The sequence below is a fragment of the Microtus pennsylvanicus genome, chromosome 1 (assembly GCF_037038515.1).
Source record: "Microtus pennsylvanicus isolate mMicPen1 chromosome 1, mMicPen1.hap1, whole genome shotgun sequence".
Taxonomy (NCBI): Eukaryota; Metazoa; Chordata; class Mammalia; order Rodentia; family Cricetidae; genus Microtus; species Microtus pennsylvanicus.
This window is the reverse complement of record NC_134579.1, coordinates 76721832-76741319: the sequence shown is the minus strand read 5'-3', so window position 1 is coordinate 76741319 and position 19488 is coordinate 76721832. Positions and strand designations below refer to the sequence as shown.

Below are 19488 nucleotides of genomic sequence, written 5' to 3'. Positions count from 1 at the left end.
CTGACCTGGAGTCACACTAGAGTACACACGAGCAGGCTCTGACCTGGAGTCACACTGCAGTGCACATGAGCAGACTCTGACCTGGAGTCACACTGCAGTGCACACGAGCAGGCTCTGACCTGGAGTCACACGGCAGTGCACACGAGCAGACTCTGACCTAGAGTCACACTGCAGTGCACACGAGCAGACTCTGACCTGGAATCACACTGCAGTGCACACGAGCAGGCTCTGACCTGGAGTCACACTGCAGTGCACACGAGCAGGCTCTCACCTGGAGTCACACTGCAGTGCACACGAGCAGACTCTGACCTGGAGTCACACTGCAGTGCACACGAGCAGGCTCTGACCTGGAGTCACACTGCAGTGCACACGAGCAGGCTCTCACCTGGAGTCACACTGCAGTGCACACGAGCAGTCTCTGACCTGGAGTCACACTGGAGTGCACACGAGCAGACTCTGACCTGGAGTCACACTGGAGTGCACACGAGCAGACTCTGACCTGGAGTCACACTGCAGTGCACACGAGCAGACTCTGACCTGGAGTCACACTGCAGTGCACACGAGCAGGCTCTGACCTGGAGTCACACTGGAGTGCACACGAGCAGACTCTGACCTGGAGTTACACTGGAGTGCACACGAGCAGACTCTGACCTGGAGTCACACTGCAGTGCACACGAGCAGACTCTGACCTGGAGTCACACTGCAGTGCACACGAGCAGGCTCTGACCTGGAGTCACACTGGAGTGCACACGAGCAGGCTCTGACCTGGAGTCACACTGCAGTGCACACGAGCAGGCTTTGACCTGGAGTCACACTGCAGTGCACACGAGCAGGCTCTCACCTGGAGTCACACTGCAGTGCACACGAGCAGACTCTGACCTGGAGTCACACTGCAGTGCACACGAGCAGACTCTCACCTGGAGTCACACTGCAGTGCACACGAGCAGACTCTGACCTGGAGTCACACTGGAGTGCACACGAGCAGACTCTGACCTGGAGTCACACTGGAGTGCACACGAGCAGACTCTCACCTGGAGTCACACTGCAGTGCACACGAGCAGACTCTGACCTGGAGTCACACTGGAGTGCACACGAGCAGACTCTGACCTGGAGTCACACTGGAGTGCACACGAGCAGGCTCTCACCTAGAGTCACACTGCAGTGCACACGAGCAGACTCTCACCTGGAGTCACACTGCAGTGCACACGAGCAGACTCTGACCTGGAGTCACACTGCAGTGCACACGAGCAGGCTCTGACCTGGAGTCACACTACAGTGCACACGAGCAGGCTCTGACCTGGAGTCACACTGCAGTGCACACGAGCAGACTCTGACCTGGAGTCACACTGCAGTGCACACGAGCAGGCTCTCACCTGGAGTCACACTGCAGTGCACACGAGCAGGCTCTCACCTGGAGTCACACTGCAGTGCACACGAGCAGGCTCTGACCTGGAGTCACACTGGAGTGCACACGAACAGGCTCTCACCTGGAGTCACACTGCAGTGCACACGAGCAGGCTCTCACCTGGAGTCACACTGCAGTGCACACGAGCAGGCTCTGACCTGGAGTCACACTGCAGTGCACACGAGCAGGCTCTCACCTGGAGTCACACTGCAGTGCACACGAGCAGGCTCTGACCTGGAGTCACACTGCAGTGCACACGAGCAGGCTCTGACCTGGAGTCACACTAGAGTACACACGAGCAGGCTCTGACCTGGAGTCACACTGCAGTGCACACGAGCAGGCTCTCACCTGGAGTCACACTGCAGTGCACACGAGCAGACTCTGACCTGGAATCACACTGCAGTGCACACGAACAGGCTCTCACCTGGAGTCACACTGCAGTGCACACGAGCAGACTCTGACCTGGAGTCACACTGCAGTGCACACGAGCAGACTCTGACCTGGAGTCACACTGCAGTGCACACGAGCAGGCTCTGACCTGGAATCACACTGCAGTGCACACGAACAGGCTCTCACCTGGAGTCACACTGCAGTGCACACGAGCAGACTCTGACCTGGAGTCACACTGCAGTGCACACGAGCAGACTCTGACCTGGAATCACACTGGAGTGCACCCGAACAGGCTCTGCCCTGGAGTCACACTGCAGTGCACACGAGCAGGCTCTGACCTGGAATCACACTGGAGTGCACACGAGCAGACTCTGACCTGGAGTCACACTGCAGTGCACACGAGCAGGCTCTGACCTGGAGTCACACTGCAGTGCACACGAGCAGGCTCTGACCTGGAGTCACACTGGAGTGCACCCGAACAGGCTCTGACCTGGAGTCACACTGCAGTGCACACGAGCAGGCTCTGCCCTGGAGTCACACTGCAGTGCACACGAGCAGGCTCTGACCTGGAGTCACACTGGAGTGCACACGAGCAGGCTCTGACCTGGAGTCACACTAGAGTACACACGAGCAGGCTCTGACCTGGAGTCACACTGCAGTGCACACGAGCAGGCTCTGACCTGGAGTCACACTGCAGTGCACACGAGCAGGCTCTCACCTGGAGTCACACTGCAGTGCACACGAGCAGGCTCTCACCTGGATGCACTTCATCAAACCAATTACAGTGACACAGGTTCACACAGTGCAAAGAAATATTCCACAAAATTCTGGTTCTCCCCTCATTCCACAAAGTGAGCCTAGACAAGCACCTCTACCATTTCACTCAAAAACAAAAAAAAACTATGCTTTAAAAGTGCTCAGAATGCAATGCGCATGACATGCAAGTCCAGCTGAGGTAAGGGGTTGTATGAAGGGTTGGGATCATGTTGCTTAATTCTGATTCTGACAAAAAGTCGAAAATAAAAGAAAAAAAGTTCTACAGAGATTGTGGGAGTTAAAATGGTGCAGATGAGAACCAACTTATCTTGAGTTCTTTTTATTCTCTTTGAAAGCCATCAATTGCCCATCCCTGTGCCTGAACATTAAAACCTTTAAAACATATTCTTAGCAAGCCACCATTTTCCCCCAGTCCAATTGCTACGACAGAACTTGTCTCAGAAGGTGGGTGGGCCTGGAAGGTTCATGAAGGACTTGCTCATAAAGAATATTCTGCGTGTGTAGCAGTTGGCTGGCTGGGTGGTTGGTGTTTTGAGTACAAGTCTCATATGCAGCCCAGGCTGGTCTTGAATGCGATATGTAAGGGAGGCTGGCTTTAAACCCCTGATCATCCAGCTGACTTCTCAAGAGTGAGGTTACAGGTTGTGCTCACATTTATTGCAATCATCATAGCTGTCCGGACCGCTGGCGATCTCAGCCTCTGCAGACCTTCGCTCTCCGGTCTGTGCCATTTGGTGGCCAATTTCGGAAGTGTTCTTATTCTCTGAGAGTCAGCAACAGGACCAGGGCTATGGGAAGACACCAGTGAAGCCAGATCCCAGTGCCACAGGCTCACATGCATGCCCGCGTGATTGGCAAGAGCCCCTGTGCCTATAGAGGGCATCCACCGGGCTTCTCAGGCTTCCTTCCTTCTGTAAGGAAGCCCAGACAGTCCACAAAGCACAGGATAATCCTCGAGTGTCCAGGGACCAGATACAGCCTTTTATAATTTTTTTAAAAAAATGCTGCAAGATCCCCGGTGGCAGTAGGTAGCTCCCAAATGGTGGTAGGGGGCCATGTGGCGGCAGACAATGGGCCCTGCGAGCAGCCAGTCCCAGGCAGAGATGGCTGCCTGTCCCTGAGCAGTGGTTGGTCCCAGGCAGGGAGACACATGGTGGGTGGGCAGGAGACAGACATGCATAGACACAACATGCAGGGTGAGGTTGGACATTTATTCAGGGGATTATGGAGGGGGAAGGGGGAAGAGGGGGACAGAGAGAGAGAGAGAGAGAGAGAGAGAGAGAGAGAGAGAGAGAGAGAGAGAGAGAGAGGAGAAAGAGACAGAGAAGGGGAGAAGCAGAGAAGTGGGGAGAGAGGCAGAAGCAAAGCTGCCCCGAGAGGAAGATGGAAATGAGAGCGAGCTCAGGCCAGAAGCTGAAGATCAGCCTGCCTCTGCTGATGGGGGAGGGAGTGGGCTTGGCTTGTCTCTTAAAGAGACAGAAAACCATAACACAGCCTAGTGTGGTTTCCTGAGTTACCTGGCAGATGCCTCTAGTTTCCTCCTGGTTCTGCAGCCGAAATACAGATTGCATCCAATTCTGCCATATTTATGGGGACAGCCCCTGGAAGTCACCAGCAAAATTTAGATGCACAGATAACAGCCTTGAGCCTGTGGTACAAAAGCTGGCAGATAGGACTTGCAACCCAGCCACTCCTGGATTCTGTTGAGGATATTCATGCTGTGCTTGCTGTCAACCATGTTTACAGCCAGACCTCTCTTGCCAAAGCGGCCCGTGCGCCCGATGCGGTGCAGGTAGGTCTCGTTGTCTGGGTTCCTGTCCTTGTCCACAGGAAGGTCAAAATTAATGACGACAGACACTTGTTCAACATCAATACCACGGGCACACACGTTGGTGGTCACCAAGACCTTCTCTTTGCCTTCTCGGAATCGCTCAATCACAGCTGCCCTCTGCTCCACCATCATCTCCCCACTCAGCAGAGCCACCTGGTGGCCCTCCTTGGAGAGCTCCGCTGCCAGCCAGCTAGCTGTTTTGCGGGTATGGCAGAAGATCATGGCTTAGGCGATGGTGATGGCCTGGAACTTCTCCTCTCTGTTATTGCAAACGACATAATACTGTTTGATGGTGTCCAAAGTCTCCTCTTCACGCTTAAGTTTGATGATGTTGGGGTCTGGGACCACCTTCTGGGCAAACTTCCACACTGAGTCTTCAAAGGTGGCAGAGAAGAGCAGCATCTGGCAGTTTCTGGGCAGCATCCTCTGGATGCGGATGCTCTGGTCTTGGTGGCCTTGAGTTGCTATCATCACGTCAGCCTTGTCCAGAACAAACACCTTGATCTTCTTGGGGTCAATGAACTTCACTCAACACTCCAGTCTTTGTTGACCCGCGATCTAGATTGCTACCTTTCCTAGAGTACCCCTGGGAAATTTTCCCATGTCTCCCAGTGGGGCCACAGACCACGTGGACTGGAGGAGGTGGGCTTCCCAAGCAGGGAGTGGGTGCCTGTTGACCAGGCACAATCCTCCTCCTTCACAGGTTCAAACACGTTGTAAAGGGCTTTCTGGTGACCTCCTCCTCCTTCTTCCTCCCCCTTCCCCCTCCCCTTTCCCCTTTCCCCTCCCCTTCTTCTTCTTCTTCTTCTTCTTCTTCTTCTTCTTCTTCTTCTTCTTCTTCTTCTTCTTCTTCTTCTTCTTCTTCCTTCGGTTTTTCAAGACAGGGTTTCTCTGTGGCTTTGGAGCCTGTCCTGGAACTAGCTCTTATAGACCAGGCTTCAAACTCACAGAGGTCCACCTGCCTCTGCCTCCCAAGTGCTGGGATTAAAGGCATGTGCCACCACCGCCCGGCTTCTGGTGACTTATTTGATAGTGTCCCACAAGGTGGACTAGATGGCTAGAGGGAACAGGACAAATGAATCATGAGAATGAGGAGAAACGCTGAGATTACCAGGATGAGGAATCAGAGGAGGTCTGAAAAGTATTATCTACTGTGGTGCAGGAGTTAGGTGGAAAGTCTGAAACCACCTATGGGGGGGGGGCTGACTGGTAGGTAACAAGGGAGCCATGAGAGAGACTGCATCTGGGCCGACCTGCTAGGTAAAGCTTATTTAGGTCACAAGCCTGGGTCAGGGAAAAGACCACCAACATGTGTTTGAATAATGTGTGCTTGATTAAGGCTTATAACTTCCCAAGATTATAAAGGTCTGCTCAGATGAACAGAACCTGACTTAGAGACATATGTCCTGTGACTTCACTAACTGTTCAGTGCCAAGTTCCTAAAACTTTTTAGAGAAGGATAAGGTGCGTTTGATAAATACGGCTTAAGAATTTTTACAGCTTACTCGGGCTAGTAGAAACTAATTGGAAGACATATAGCTAGCCTCTTTTGTCTTTGCTAACTTTGTTAAACTTTAGCTATTTGGGTAAACTGAGTCCTACATGAAACTATGACCCTCTGTAATGGACCATGTAAAAACTAGGAAATTAAGGCTGCCAGTCTCTTCGTGTTCTGTATTTATGGTTCAAACTTTTATTTTGGAGCTAAAGAATCTTCAATTAAATATTAAATTCAAATTTTAAAGGCTAAAACTTAACAGGGATAAAACTCCAAAATCCTAATCTTATGAGAGTCGCTAACTCGTTGTAAACCGTTAAATATAATGAAGACAGACAAGTTAATGTTCAGTCACCTCATCCACGGTCATGTTCTTTAATGTGCTCGGAACTAGGCCCGTGGTCATGCTGTGCTAGTCAGGGTTCTATCGCTGCAGAGACACCGTGACCACAGCAACCCTTACAACGTTTACCTGAGGTGGTGGCTTCCAGTGTCAGCATTTCATGATGGGGGCATGGTCCTGTGCTAAATCTTCAGGCAATAGGAAATGGGCTGAGACACTGGATATGGCTTGTGCATATGGGATCTCAAAGCCTGCCTCCACAGTGACACACTTCCTCCATCAAGACCACACCTATGTCAACAAGAACCTAACTCTGGATCTGTCTTTATTTTTCTATCTCTATCCTTTTCTGATGGCATGAGCCAAACTTCAAACTGCTAAGTGCTGGTAGCCAGGCCCTCCTCTGGAGGCACTGGTGCCTGACTCTGACCCCTTTTGGGGTCCATGAAAGCCAAGCCTAAGCCTGCAGCCCCAGTCTGGAACTGCATTAGACTGGGAGCTGCATTCCATAGCTCCAGCTCCAGGAAGCTGGTGCCCCCCACTGTGGCAGGCACTTTTACTTAGCTTGCTGCTTCTACTTAGAATACTGGCTTTCCCCCCAGCTATCTCAGGCCCTGTGTGGAAATGTAGCAGGCTTTTTCTTTCAGACAACCAACTACCTCCAAAATCATGACATAGAGGCAAATTATTGGTTTTGAATGTTTGGCTTTATCTTAGCTCCTATTTTAGTCTGTTTCTCTTTATCTGTGTTTTACCTAGGGGCTTTTTACCTTTCTTTCTGAATGCCCCACTCCATCTAGGTGGCTAGCTGGCTGACCCAGGTGTCTCCCTCTCTTCTCCCTCATTCTCTCCTCTTGTTCTCTCTTATCTAGATTTGGGAGCTGATTGGTAGCCGAAAAGAAAGAGTCTGCTACAGGGTAGGGTCCCAGTGTGGCTTAGACCCCCAAGGGGGAGCTCACAGACACCAGGAGAGTGTCTACTGAGTCTCAGCACCAAAGTCAGGATTTAGCTGCAGATGGTACCTTGGCAGGTTGGGGCCAAGGTGTTGTTGTTTTAGTCACAAAGTACAACAAACCCACACGGAAGTTTATTAGAGAGGGTAGAACTCAGCCAGCCATGATAAGCTTAATAGGAATAGACCACCTAAAGAAAGTTCTTAACTTCCAACCATTACCATCTGCCAGTGAAGGACCCAGCCAGGATAAGCTTAATGGAGGCCTGAGTCTCAGTAGTTTACCCTGAGGCAATACCTGGAGGCAGGAAGGACCACAAACTTAGATTACCCAGGCACCACCCAGGAACAGACCATCCAAAGAATATTCCTAACATTCCAACCATTGTAGACAGGATCACCTCTCAGCACACACTCACCAGGACGCCCTAGACAAATGTCAGCCAATCAGGGTCCTGAACCTTAGAAACTCCTCACCCCCACCTTTACTACTATAAAAACCCAACTCTAACTAATCTCAGGGCTCTCCATTATTCCAATATGTTGGGCACATGGAAGGTTTGCAAATTTGTATAAAATAAAGGCTCTTTGCTTTTATATACGGGACTCGGTCTCCTTGTTGGTTTTGCGGGGAACTTTGCGGATCTGGGCACAACAAGAGAAGGAGGGTGGGAGGGGATTGTGGTGATCAGTAGGGAAAGGAAGTGAAGAGCCAAACAGGCTTGTTTAAAAGGGAAACTTTGCCCGTGTGTGTAATCATGAATTTTCCATACAACACGTGACCACTGCCATTTTGACTGAGGTTAGGTGACTTCACTGCCATCTTAACTGAGTGGCTTTTCCATACAACATGTGACCTTACCGCCATCTTAACTGAGGCCAGGTGATTTTACTGCCATCTTAACTGAGAGCCAGATCAGGTGACCAAGTCCACCATCTTTACTGAAGTATACCCTGCCTGGTCCCCCAGTTTAGTTATGTTTTTGTCTCTAAATTCCTCTTGCTGACTCTGTTGCATGTGTGTTTTGAACAGTGACATGCCTTTGATAGGGCCCACCAAGAGCATCCACTTCACCCAATTCCTGTTCACTCTGTGTGTGTTCATATATGTAACTTAAATGCACATATGCTTACTGTTAAATGTTATAATTGTCTGTTTATTGCATCTCATTTCAGACTACAAAAACAATAAGTCTCATGTTTTAAACTGGCATTTACTTTTAAGTCTCTTACAAAAGTATTTTATAGTTAATCCAAATTTTTAATCTTAAAACATATTAAGCTGTTTTCTACTATTGTCAGTTCTGCCGTTAACCTTCTATTGCAAGCAGTTTTTTCTTCTTTCTGTCTTTTTATGAGTGTAAATTTCACCTGTTAAGAGCCAGTACAGTCAAGCTCAGACCCAGCTCTTCAGGCAGATTCTATACTGTAGTTACACCTGATAAACAGCCATCAACTTCTCAGAGATCTGGGAAATATGGAATTTAAATATTTAATTTTAAAAAAACCTTTTCATAACAAAAGAGACAGGTTGGCTCCTAGCAGCAGCACTCTACTTCCTCCAAAGAAGACAGAAGACAAATGGGCACACAACAACGTCCATCCGCAATTCACTTCAACTGCCGAGCACTGACCACTGGGAAAAACTGCCTTTCATCTAAACTGAAGATTACCAGAGAGTGGACAGAACCGCTGGAATCGACAGCCTACCTGCTCAAGTCAATGTAGGCTTGTCTTCCTACAGATTTCTTAGCCCACAGGATCTGCTGGAGCCTGGCAGGCCCTGTGCTAAACGGCAAAAGGCAAATCAAGACCTTCAGCGACCATGGAGGCCCCTGAGGAGTAGCTCTAGGTGCAAACCAAGTAAGTTCTCTGTCGTTTTTTTAATCAGTAACTCAAGTAAAAATGTATCCTTCCCAAAGATCTCTGATGCAGTTTGACATCTAAGAGGTTTTGTCAGTTTAAAAGGACAACCTCACCAAACAATTCTCAGTAAAATACAAATACAAGATCTGCAAGTTATAAAGGTGTGAGAACAAATACAAGTTAATCAAATTTCTTTCTCATGCTGCCTTCCATAGTCTTAAAAATACTTTTCATTGTGCAAATATATCTGTCACAGTCATTCTGACATAAATATGCTACTGTTTATACAATGTATATGTCTAAAACTTCTGTTTTCACAAACCCAAAGAATTCTTGTGAGTTCCAGTGAGCCGAATTAAAGGATCCACATTAAACAGCTCAGATACACCCCTTTCAATTCCCTGGTGCTAATTTTCTTTTCCTAAATTTAACTTTGTCCTCTGTTCTGCCAATACCTTAAAGAGGCATTTCCATACCATAAACAACAGACAGGAGCAAAGAGACCAGCTATGCCTGGATGTGACCAGCACCTAGCCCTTCTCAGGTCCCCCCACACACAAAGACAACACCCATAAATAAGCAGGAAGCAGTCTTGATAATCTGTCGTCCAATTCCCTCAACTTGTGGTGCCTAACTTATTGCCTTTTTATTATAAGAAGAGATGAGAATGTAATGATCCATTCTGTCTCTTTAAGAGACAAGCCATGCCCACTCCCTCCCCTGTCCACTAAGGCAGGCAGATCTTCCTTCCTGCTTGCAGCCTGAGTCTCTTCCTTTTCTGTCTCCCTCTCAAAGAGGCAGCTTCGGTCTCTTCCTTCTCTCCTTCTTTCCCTCTCTCTTTCTCTCTCTCTCACCTCTCTCTCTCTTTCTCTGCTCTTCTCTCCCTTCCCTTCCATACTCCCATAACCCACTAGATAAATATCCAACCTCACTCTGAATGGCATACCTATTTGTCTGTCTCTCACCCACTGCTGCCACATGGCTTGCCACCTGGGACCAGCTGCCTTGGGAGACCTGCAGGTCTCCGGCATGGTCTCATGTGTCATCCCTGCCTGGGATTGGGGCCCATTGCCTGTCCCCACTTGGGGACTGCCGCAGCAGCTGCTGGGAATCCTGCAGCATTTTTTATTAATCCATTTCAATGTATACAGAGCCTTATGCAGCCATGCAACACATGACATAGTCTCGTAGCACGTGATGTAGTGATGCATGACTTTAGGGCCCCTGGGCTGACTAAGTATTTGCCTGAATGCTGGTGTGCACATCATGCCAGATGACAGGGGACAGGGTGAGTATAATGCTGGGATCCTAACAGGTCTGCACTAACACGTAACATCTCTAACCCAAGAGGTTTATGGAGCAGGGACATAAGAGAGAGATACGGACAGACAGACAAGACTGGAAGACAGAGAGAAAGAACAAGAGAACAATCTTGGATAGCAGGGACCTTTGAACAACTAGTGATGAAGTAGCTGCTAAGTCACTAAGTCCCCTGAGCACAGGCTGGGAGTGATTTCTAATATCTAGCCCTTTGTATTTCTCCCAGTCAACCAAAAGCAAAAAACTACTATAGATACCAGGGGCCCTAAAATCAAACCCCCCAGATTATGAATCTATGATTCAACTCATTCTCCTAGGGGGATATAAGGCTATAAGGCTACTAAACTATATTTACACCATCTCGTGAAAGTATTCCTAAGAATAATTTTAATTGCTAAAACTACCTTGAAAAAACTGGTCTCCAATTTCTTAGACCAGCCACAGATTCCTATACAGTGTGTCCTTGCTAAGCATCTGGAATTGGAACCCCATAGAAGAAGTATTGTGTTTTGGTCTATGTCCTTCCTCAAATATATACATACATAGGTACATACATACATAATACACACACACACACACACACAAACACACAAGAGTTGGAAAGAGCTGAGGACTCCATTTTGACCAAAACAACCACCTTAGAGGCCAGAGGCCTGCCCTATCAGCAACCTGAAGTCCCTAAGACAATTGCAAGAATTTAAACTATTCTAGGAATGCAAAAGACTCAGGATATTATCTCCTGCCTAAGAAGTACACCTCTGCTGGAAGAAACTGATTTTTGCCTTAAAAACCCCACCTGAGTCTAGCCAGAACTGTAGTCCTGAATCCAACTGTCTTAGTGTTCTGTTGCTGTGAAGAGGTACCATGACCATGGCAATTCTTGCAAAAGGAAGCCTTTAATTGGGGCTTGCTTGCAGTTTCAGAGGTTTAGTCCATGTCTTAGGGTTTACATTGCTGCGACAAAACACCATGCCCCCCCTCCCCCAAACTAAGTTATTTGGCTTACACTTCCACATTGCTGTTCATCATAGAAGGAAATCAGGACAGGAATTCAAACAGGGCAGGATCCTAGGGGCAGAAACTAATGCAGAGGCCATAGAGGGGTGTTGCTTACTGGCTTGCTCTTTATGGTTTGCTTTCTTACAGAACCCAGGACCACCAGCCCCGGGATGCTGCAACCTTACATGAAGACACAAGTCTTCAAAGAACACTAAAGTGAGGCATGGTGGTACACACCTATGATCTCAACATGTGAGAGATGAAAGCTGTGTAATTCTCTTTTAAAGATATAGTGGGGAGGGAGGCCAGTCCCATGAGGGACAGCCGGTCCCACAAGGGGTAGTGGTGGGTGACCTGAGGCCTCGGCAAGTCCCCTGAGGCCTTGGTGGGTCACCTTGGCAGGTAAGAGACAGACAGATACATCATGCAGAGAGAGGATTTGGGTATAGTTTATATAGTGGGTTATGGAGGGGAAGAAGGAGAGGGAGAGAGGAGAGAGAGAGAGAGAGAGAGAGAGAGAGAGAGAGAGAGAGAGAGAGAGAGAGAGAGAGAGAGAGGAGAGACAGAGAAAGCAGAAGTTACTGTTGTTCTGCTCTGTTGCTGAGCTGCTGCACCACAGGCCATAGTGGGGAGCAAAGACTGGAATTGAAAACAGTTGCCTTGCAGATCTGACTGATCTTGCCAGTTTCCATGAGACCAACAGTAGTGGTGGCAGGGATAGTCTGAGGAAAAGTGGAGCTGGCGGGACACAGGCGGAGCGTTTACAGGTGGGTGGGGCTGATATTCCATAGCTGAAAACGTGAAAACCTGCAAGAACAGCGACACCATGGGGCTTATAGGAGGACGCCTCCTCCCTACAGGGGGGATGTTGATGAACAGTGACACCCCAAAGCCTATAGGAAGACGTTTCTTCTCTACAGTGGGGTGCTGAAGCCTGACTGGCTCTGGTCCGGGTGACTTGGAAGCCAGAGAGGCTAGAGTCTCTCTGAGCAGTCTCTTACAGGGGGGACTACTTACGAGTGGTCCAAAAGAAGGGAAAAGAAAAGGAAAGGAAAGGAAAGGAAAGGAAAGGAAAGGAAAGGAAAGGAAAGAAAAGAAAAGAAAAAAGAAAAATCAGAGAAGCCGGGATGTGTTGGCACACGCCTTTAATCCCAGGCAGAGACAGGCGGATCTCTGTGAGTTCAAGGCCAGCCTGATCTACAAGAGCTAGTTTCAGGACAGGAACCAAAAGCTATGGAGAAATCCTGTCTCGAAAAATCAAAAAAAAAAAAAAAAGAAAAAGAAAAGAAAAATCCGAAGGACCCCAGGCCCCAAAGTGAACACACTGCTCAGTATGTGCAGTGCTAGCATGGGTGGACTACCCTGGGTCATCTGATCATGTTTTTAGCTATGGGAAGCAGAGATGAATGTCAATGAAGGGCTCAACCATAGCCATGAAGGCTTTCCTCCATTTCTAGGAACACCAAAGGATTGCTGGGAGCTCAACAGTCAATTTCTCAGGCTCAGAGAAACAGATTAGCTGACTGGAAGGAGAAAACTTGCCACCAAAGCTGTGGGTATGCATAGAGGTTGGTGTTTAGGCAGATAGAATGTGGGGCTATTGTAAAGAAACCCAGTTCCTGAGCCCAGGGTTCCACATGTCCTCAGCTGGCCTGCCTGAGGGCAGGAGGGAATGTGGAGAGAGCATAGCAGAGTCATAGAGCACCAATGTTATGCTAAAAATAAAATGGCGCCATTCCCTAAGGGGTCCATGGGCCATGAGGCAGGGAGCTGTGCAGCAGAGTCAGTCCCATGAGGAGCCGTGGCAGATGAGAGACAGAGATGGATAGGCACACTATGTAGAGTAAGGTTGGATATTTATTTAGTAGATTATGGAGAGGAAAGGTAAAGGGAAGAGGGAGGGAGGGAGGGAGGAGGGGGATGAGAGAGAGAGAAAGAGAGAGGTGGGAGGGGAGAGGAGCCACTTCTGGGGGGCTTGAGAGTCACCTGGGAATGCTTTGCTCATTAAACCTGGACTTTTGATTCAATTTGATCTGGCTTATTACATTAGCACAGAAACCTACTACCGGGGATCCAAATACTTATCATCTGGTGCTGAACTGGGTAGGGTTGAGTCTTTCCTGCAGCCACATGGTTATGGGAAGCCACTCCCCGTTTCACCCCACCCTCTGCCAGACCGAATTGGCTTTTGACTCTGTAAGTAACCGATTCTAAGTCATTGCCTCTCAAGGTTCAGGAACTCTTCCAATCCTACTTTGGGGGTACCCTGCCAGGGCAAGGCACCACCAGGGCAAGCCCAATCCATTTCCTGAGCACAGTTTGTCTTTGTTATGTGGGGCCTTCTATCCAAAGACACCTCCTCCCTCACCTCTTGACCCCAGGCTATCTCGTGGGATACCCTCCCTGCCTTAGTGTTTGGTCTACAGCAGAGGCTTGGAAGTGGGCAGCACCAAGTCTAAATCCAATCCCTGGTTGCTGCAAAATTAATCCAAATGGGGGCTGTCACACACCATATGACAGGTGTCATGAGCTTTGCACTCCGCCTCCCTTCCCTTCTCCCCCATACTATGCTAGAATTCTACCCACCTACTCCACCTGTAACAAATCTGTTGTCCTTGAATAAACTCTGCTATACCTTCCTCTCTCCTAAAACCCTTTTTCCAAATCCTCCACTTGCTGTTCCAGCTCGCTCATCCAGTCTTTCTTTAGATCTTGGGCAGCCTGCACTGATACTCTGTTTTTCAGTTTTCCTCCACAGTGGCTTCTACTCTGGGCTCAGGTGCACGAGGAGCTTCTGCTTGGAAACCCATGGTTCTGAGTCTGCCTCGGACCCTGCTGCCCGCGAGCCTGGCACCATGAGAGGCAGTGCCTGGTCACCCACAGCGGGCTTCCCAACCCTTTAGGAGCCATGTTATGGTCAGGAAACATCTTTTATTTCTATGGTTTCTTACATGCTGCTCTACACTGTAAAGTTACATTTCAGGATTTTTAAGTTGGTCATCTGACATGGTTTCCCGTGGAAATTTTGTTTATCTTTCTGCTAAAGAGCCCCATCTATTCTGTGTATGGATGGGTCTGTGCCTGGATGTGCCTTCAGGCTTGGTTGGATGTGTGAAAGGAGGTGGCCACTGTGTGTTTGTTTCTGACTGGTCTTGGATGCCTGAGTTTATGTGTTCTGTGTGTCTGGTAACAGCTAGCTGCCTGGGCTCAGGATTTGCCTCTGGGCTTTGCTGAATCTGACATAATGACAGAGAAAGTTACTTTATGCTGTTCTACCTTATTTAAAAAGAAAAAAAATGGCTAAGAAATTGGGTATGGGTAAAAATCTGTGACAAAAAAAATTAACTTAAACTGGTAACTCCAAACTGGAATGCTCTGAAAAACAGCACAGTCATGGCTCCTCTCCCCGAGTTGCTCAAGACTGTTCCTACAGCATATTTAAGCACCAGTCCCTAAACCTGCCATGTGATTTCTCCTCCTCCCTCCCATGCCTCACTTCTGGGGGCCTTGAGAATTACCTGGGGTGCTTTGCTCATTAACCCTGGTCTTTTTAATTCAGCTTGATCTGACTTATTGCATCGGTGAAAAACCCACTGCCAGGGATCCAAAAATAGTTATCACTTCAATCTTATGACTTCAATTTGTCAGACTTGATCTGTTTGTCTTAATGTGGTGAGCTGTAATCTCAGCAATTGGGAGGTAGAGTCAAGAGGATAGGAGTTCAAAGAGGCTAGGGAGGCTCCATAGTGAGTGCAAGGTCAGCTAAATAAGGCTCCTTTGACTGGTATGAAACTAACTACAGGGACCAAACTGATCTCAAACTCACAGAGATTGATTGGCCTTCTTTTGCTTTCCAAGTGCTGGACTGAAAGAGCTGTTTCAGTATGTGATTGGCTACTTACTCAGCCCTACGTATTTACTGGCCCATCCCGTGGCCAGTGACGCTAAGTCTGAGGACTGGAGAATATGGCAAAGATCTGATATGGGGGATAACCAGGGGACTGCAGGCATTTGAGCTCAAGAGTAACACAAACAAAACACTTCCCATTTTTTTTATTGAAGCAAGCAAAACATGGGGCAATGTTTACAGTTAGCTTATGCAATACAAGACCTGTGAAGGACGGTGAGGGACTACACCCAGTGTCTTTGGCCTTGTGAAGAGCCAAGAACATTTCTCCCAGGCCTTTGCTTTCCCCAGAGATAATGTGGACATGCCAGGCACTCCCTTCAATGTCCTTGCTTCCAAGAGTTCACTTCTCATAGCTTGTGCAGTTCTTTCTAGAAGGCACACCATGCAAAGAACTCTGTCCCACCCATAGCTCACAATACATTCACAGCTTTCTTACACAGGCCCCCACATGGAGTAGCTTTTGAATGTCTGGCTCCTGTAGGGAAAAAAGAAAAACAAAATGAGGGAGAGGGGAGGAGGACAAAGACCCTTTATATCTCCTGGAAGCTGCTTTGGTCTGATAAGGCTCCAACAGTTGTGCAAGGGTGGAGGCTGCCTGTATCTGTCTGCCCCTCTACCAGCAATAGCAGCAGGGGCTTGTAAGATGGCTCTGCTTCTTACACAGGCACACATGACCTGAGGACCAGAGCTTGGTGCTGTGGGACAATGGTCTTTTATCCTGTTATTTGTATTACTTTTAATAAAATGCTGATTGGTCAGTAGCCAGGCAGGAAGTATAGGTGGGACAACAAGAATTCTGGGAAGAGGGAAGTTTGAGTCTGCAGTCGTGATCCAGACACAGAGCAAGCAAGATGTGAATGCCTCGCTGAAAAAGGTATCAAGCCACGTGGCTAACATAGACAAGAATTATAAGCTAATGTAAGTTATAAGAATTAGTTAATGAAGCCGGGCGGTGGTGGCGCACGCCTTTAATCCCAGCACTCGGGAGGCAGAGGCAGGCGGATCTCTGGGAGTTCGAGACCAGCCTGGTCTACAAGAGCTAGTTCCAGGACAGGCTCCAAAACCACAGAGAAACCCTCTCTCGAAAAACCAAAAAAAAAAAAAAGAATTAGTTAATGAGAAGCCTGAGCTAATGGGCCAATTAGTTTATAACTAATGTAGACCTCTGTGTGATTAATTGGGATTTAACAGCTGCAGGTCGGGTGGGACAGAAACTTCTGTCAATAAATGGTGCCCAACATGTGGACAACTGCATCTACATAAAGCCTGAGAGAGCTTGGGAAGTAATTCTAGACATAAAATAATAGAGTTAAGTATGGCTTATTGATAGCAGCACTTTCTTGGGTGGGACAGAAAAACCTCAGACAACAGCTTAGATACCCAGAACCCATATGAAGGCCAGGCAGGCTGGTGCCACCTGCAGTTGCGGCACATGGGATACAGGCACAGAATCCTCAGCACAGGCTGGCGGGCAGACTAGCTGGACTCTGAGGTCTGCACTGGGGAAGAGAACAAGATGGAAAAGCAACAAAGAAAGACACCAACGTCGGGCCTACTCACACACACACATGCACGCACGCACGTACGCACGCACGCACGCACGTGCTTGCTCACCACACAGTTTTTAGAGCATCAATATACATCAGGAACAGAAGTCTCAATATTTAGAGAGCCATATTGCCTCCCCCATCACAACTTTTACATAAACTGCCCCAGGAACACACACATAGATGCCGAAGTGAGGGCTGAAACTGACCAAAAGAACCACAAATTTTCACTTAGACTTTCCCTGGAAATTGCAGGCTTCACAGCCTGAAGGCTGACCTAGAGTGTGTCAGGAGCCCAGACGACAAGGCAGGGTCTTGAGACTTTCTACTTACTCTCAGAATCCCCTTTATAGCCTTTCTCAAAAAGATTTCTTATTTTTAATTATATGCTTGTGTCTGTGTAAATGAGAGCAGGTGCCCACGGAGCCAGAAAAAGTGCCCTATCCCCCTAGAGCTGGACTTACAGGTGACTGTGAGCGCCCAGGTTTGGTGGCCCCATCCTCTGCAGGTGCAGCACCTATCTTAGCTGCTGGACCATCTCTCCAGCCCTGGGTTTGTGTGTGGTCTATTTTGTGTTCTGTTAGCAGAGCCGCAAGTGCTCACTTTTGGTTAGTGTTGGGGAATATTACTTGTCCTGTGTGAAGTTGTGTCACTGTGATTGGCTTAATAAAAATCTAAGTAGCCGATAGCTAGACAGGAAGTATAGGCAGGACTTCTGGACAGAGGGAGCATAGGGAAGAAGAGATGGAGAGTCGTCTGCTGGATGCAGGGGGAGCAAAATGGCCAGGGCAGAGTAAAGGTAGCTGAGCCAGGTAAAAGAAGGTAGATTTCAAAATCTGGGTTAATTTAAGTTGTAAGCACTCGTTGGGAACAAGCCTAAGCTAAGGGCAAGCTTTCATAGTTAATAAGACTCCGTATCTTTGTGTGTGTGTGTGTGTGTGTGTGTGTGTGTGTGAGCTGACGGCCCAAAGAAAAATCTGGCTACAGGTTGGTTTGCATGTTTCAGTCTTTTTACTTCCAACCTGTGTCTAAGATGGAAGTGAGTTTTTTACAGAAAATGTATACTTGGCTTCTTTAAAAAAAAAAGTCATTTAGGCAACCTATGTCATTTTCCTGGGTAGCTTAGCCCATGCGTGTGAGGGCGCTGCTGTGGGGAGGGCTTGTGGTCACAGTTCGCTAACACCCTGGGTCTGAGAGCTTTCGTTCCCCTTTCCTTTTTTTTTTTTTTTTTTTTTTTTTTTGGTTTTTTCAAGACAGGGTTTCTCTGTAGCTTTTGGAGCCTGTCCTGGAACTAGCTCTTGTAGACCAGGCTGGCCTCGAACTCTCAGAGATCCGCCTGCCTCTGCCTCCCGAGTGCTGGGATTAAAGGCGTGCGCCACCACCACCTGGCTCCCCTTTCCTTTTTATTAGTTTCCATTTTGTTGAGGCTCAGGTGTTGAAATAGGGGCAGCGGGGCTGCGTCCCCGGCACCCCCGCCGCCTGCACGGCTAGCTTTAGTTTATGCCCCGAAATAATTACACGGAAACTGTATTCTTTTAAACACTGCCTGACCCATTAGTTTCAGTTTCTTATTGGCTAGCTTTTACATATTGATCTAACCCATTTCTATTAATCTGTGTAGCCCACGAGCTGGCTTACCAGGAATGATCTTAACCTGCATCTGTCTGGAGTGGGAGAACCATGGCGACTCCTTGACTCAGCTTCTTTCTCCCAGCATTCCGTTCTGTTTACTCCGCCTACCTAAGGGTTGGCCTATCAAATGGGTCTAGGCAGTTTCTTTATTAATAAGAAATCACTCCCACATCATTTCCCCTTTTTCTGTTTAAACAAAAAAGAAAGGCTTTAACTTTAACATAGTAAAATTACATATAGCAAAACAGTTATTAAGCAAGAATCACAGTTACAATATTTATATCTATTTTATCTTTTATCATAACAATGGAAAACTATAACTACCTATCCATTCTTCAACTCCATCAAAGACTCCAGAAGGATATAATATTACCTAAGTAAACAAGAAAATGACAGAGACATCTCGCTGCCTGTACAGTCACTCAAAGTTCCTCTGTACCGTTGGGGCATCCATCTTCAGCCTTCAGGCCCATAGTATCCAGCAGACATTTCCATGAAGCAGGCAATTTCAAAGACAGTTCAGTCACTATCTGCTGTGTCCTGCAGAATGTCTCACAGACTCTTTCATGAGTCATGAACCCCAAAAGACCGTCTCACTTTTAGGCAAGTTCAGCAGTCCTCTCTCTGCGGGTTCTCTGTGTCCATTTTATGCAACAGTCCAGGCAAGAGCAGTTTCTTGCCCAAATGGCTATTAAACTCCATAAGGATCCTCTTCGATGCCCATCTTCCTCTCGAAGTAGATTGGTGCCACCAGGAGCAGACATGTCTCATTGTCATGAAAAGTCCTAAGTTATTAAAATATTTTAAATGCCATATTCTGCAGCCTTTGAGAGATATGAAGAATGCCTATCTGAAATATATCTCTATATATCTAGAAAATCTAAGTGACATGACTACAAACTTGACTATTATTTATGATTATCCATCAACAACCTATATTTCCTAATTATACATTACATTTTAAAAATGAACTACACAATCACAAACCTTAATCAAGATCAGAAATACATATACATAT

At 47.7% G+C, this 19488-nt stretch overlaps 1 pseudogene; it reads right to left on the bottom strand.

The window, feature by feature from the left end:
- Positions 1–4193: 4193 nt before the first annotated feature.
- On the bottom strand, positions 4194–8064 carry LOC142844929 (ATP-dependent RNA helicase DDX19A pseudogene; annotated as a pseudogene).
- Between the last annotated feature and the right edge of the window lie 11424 nt (positions 8065–19488).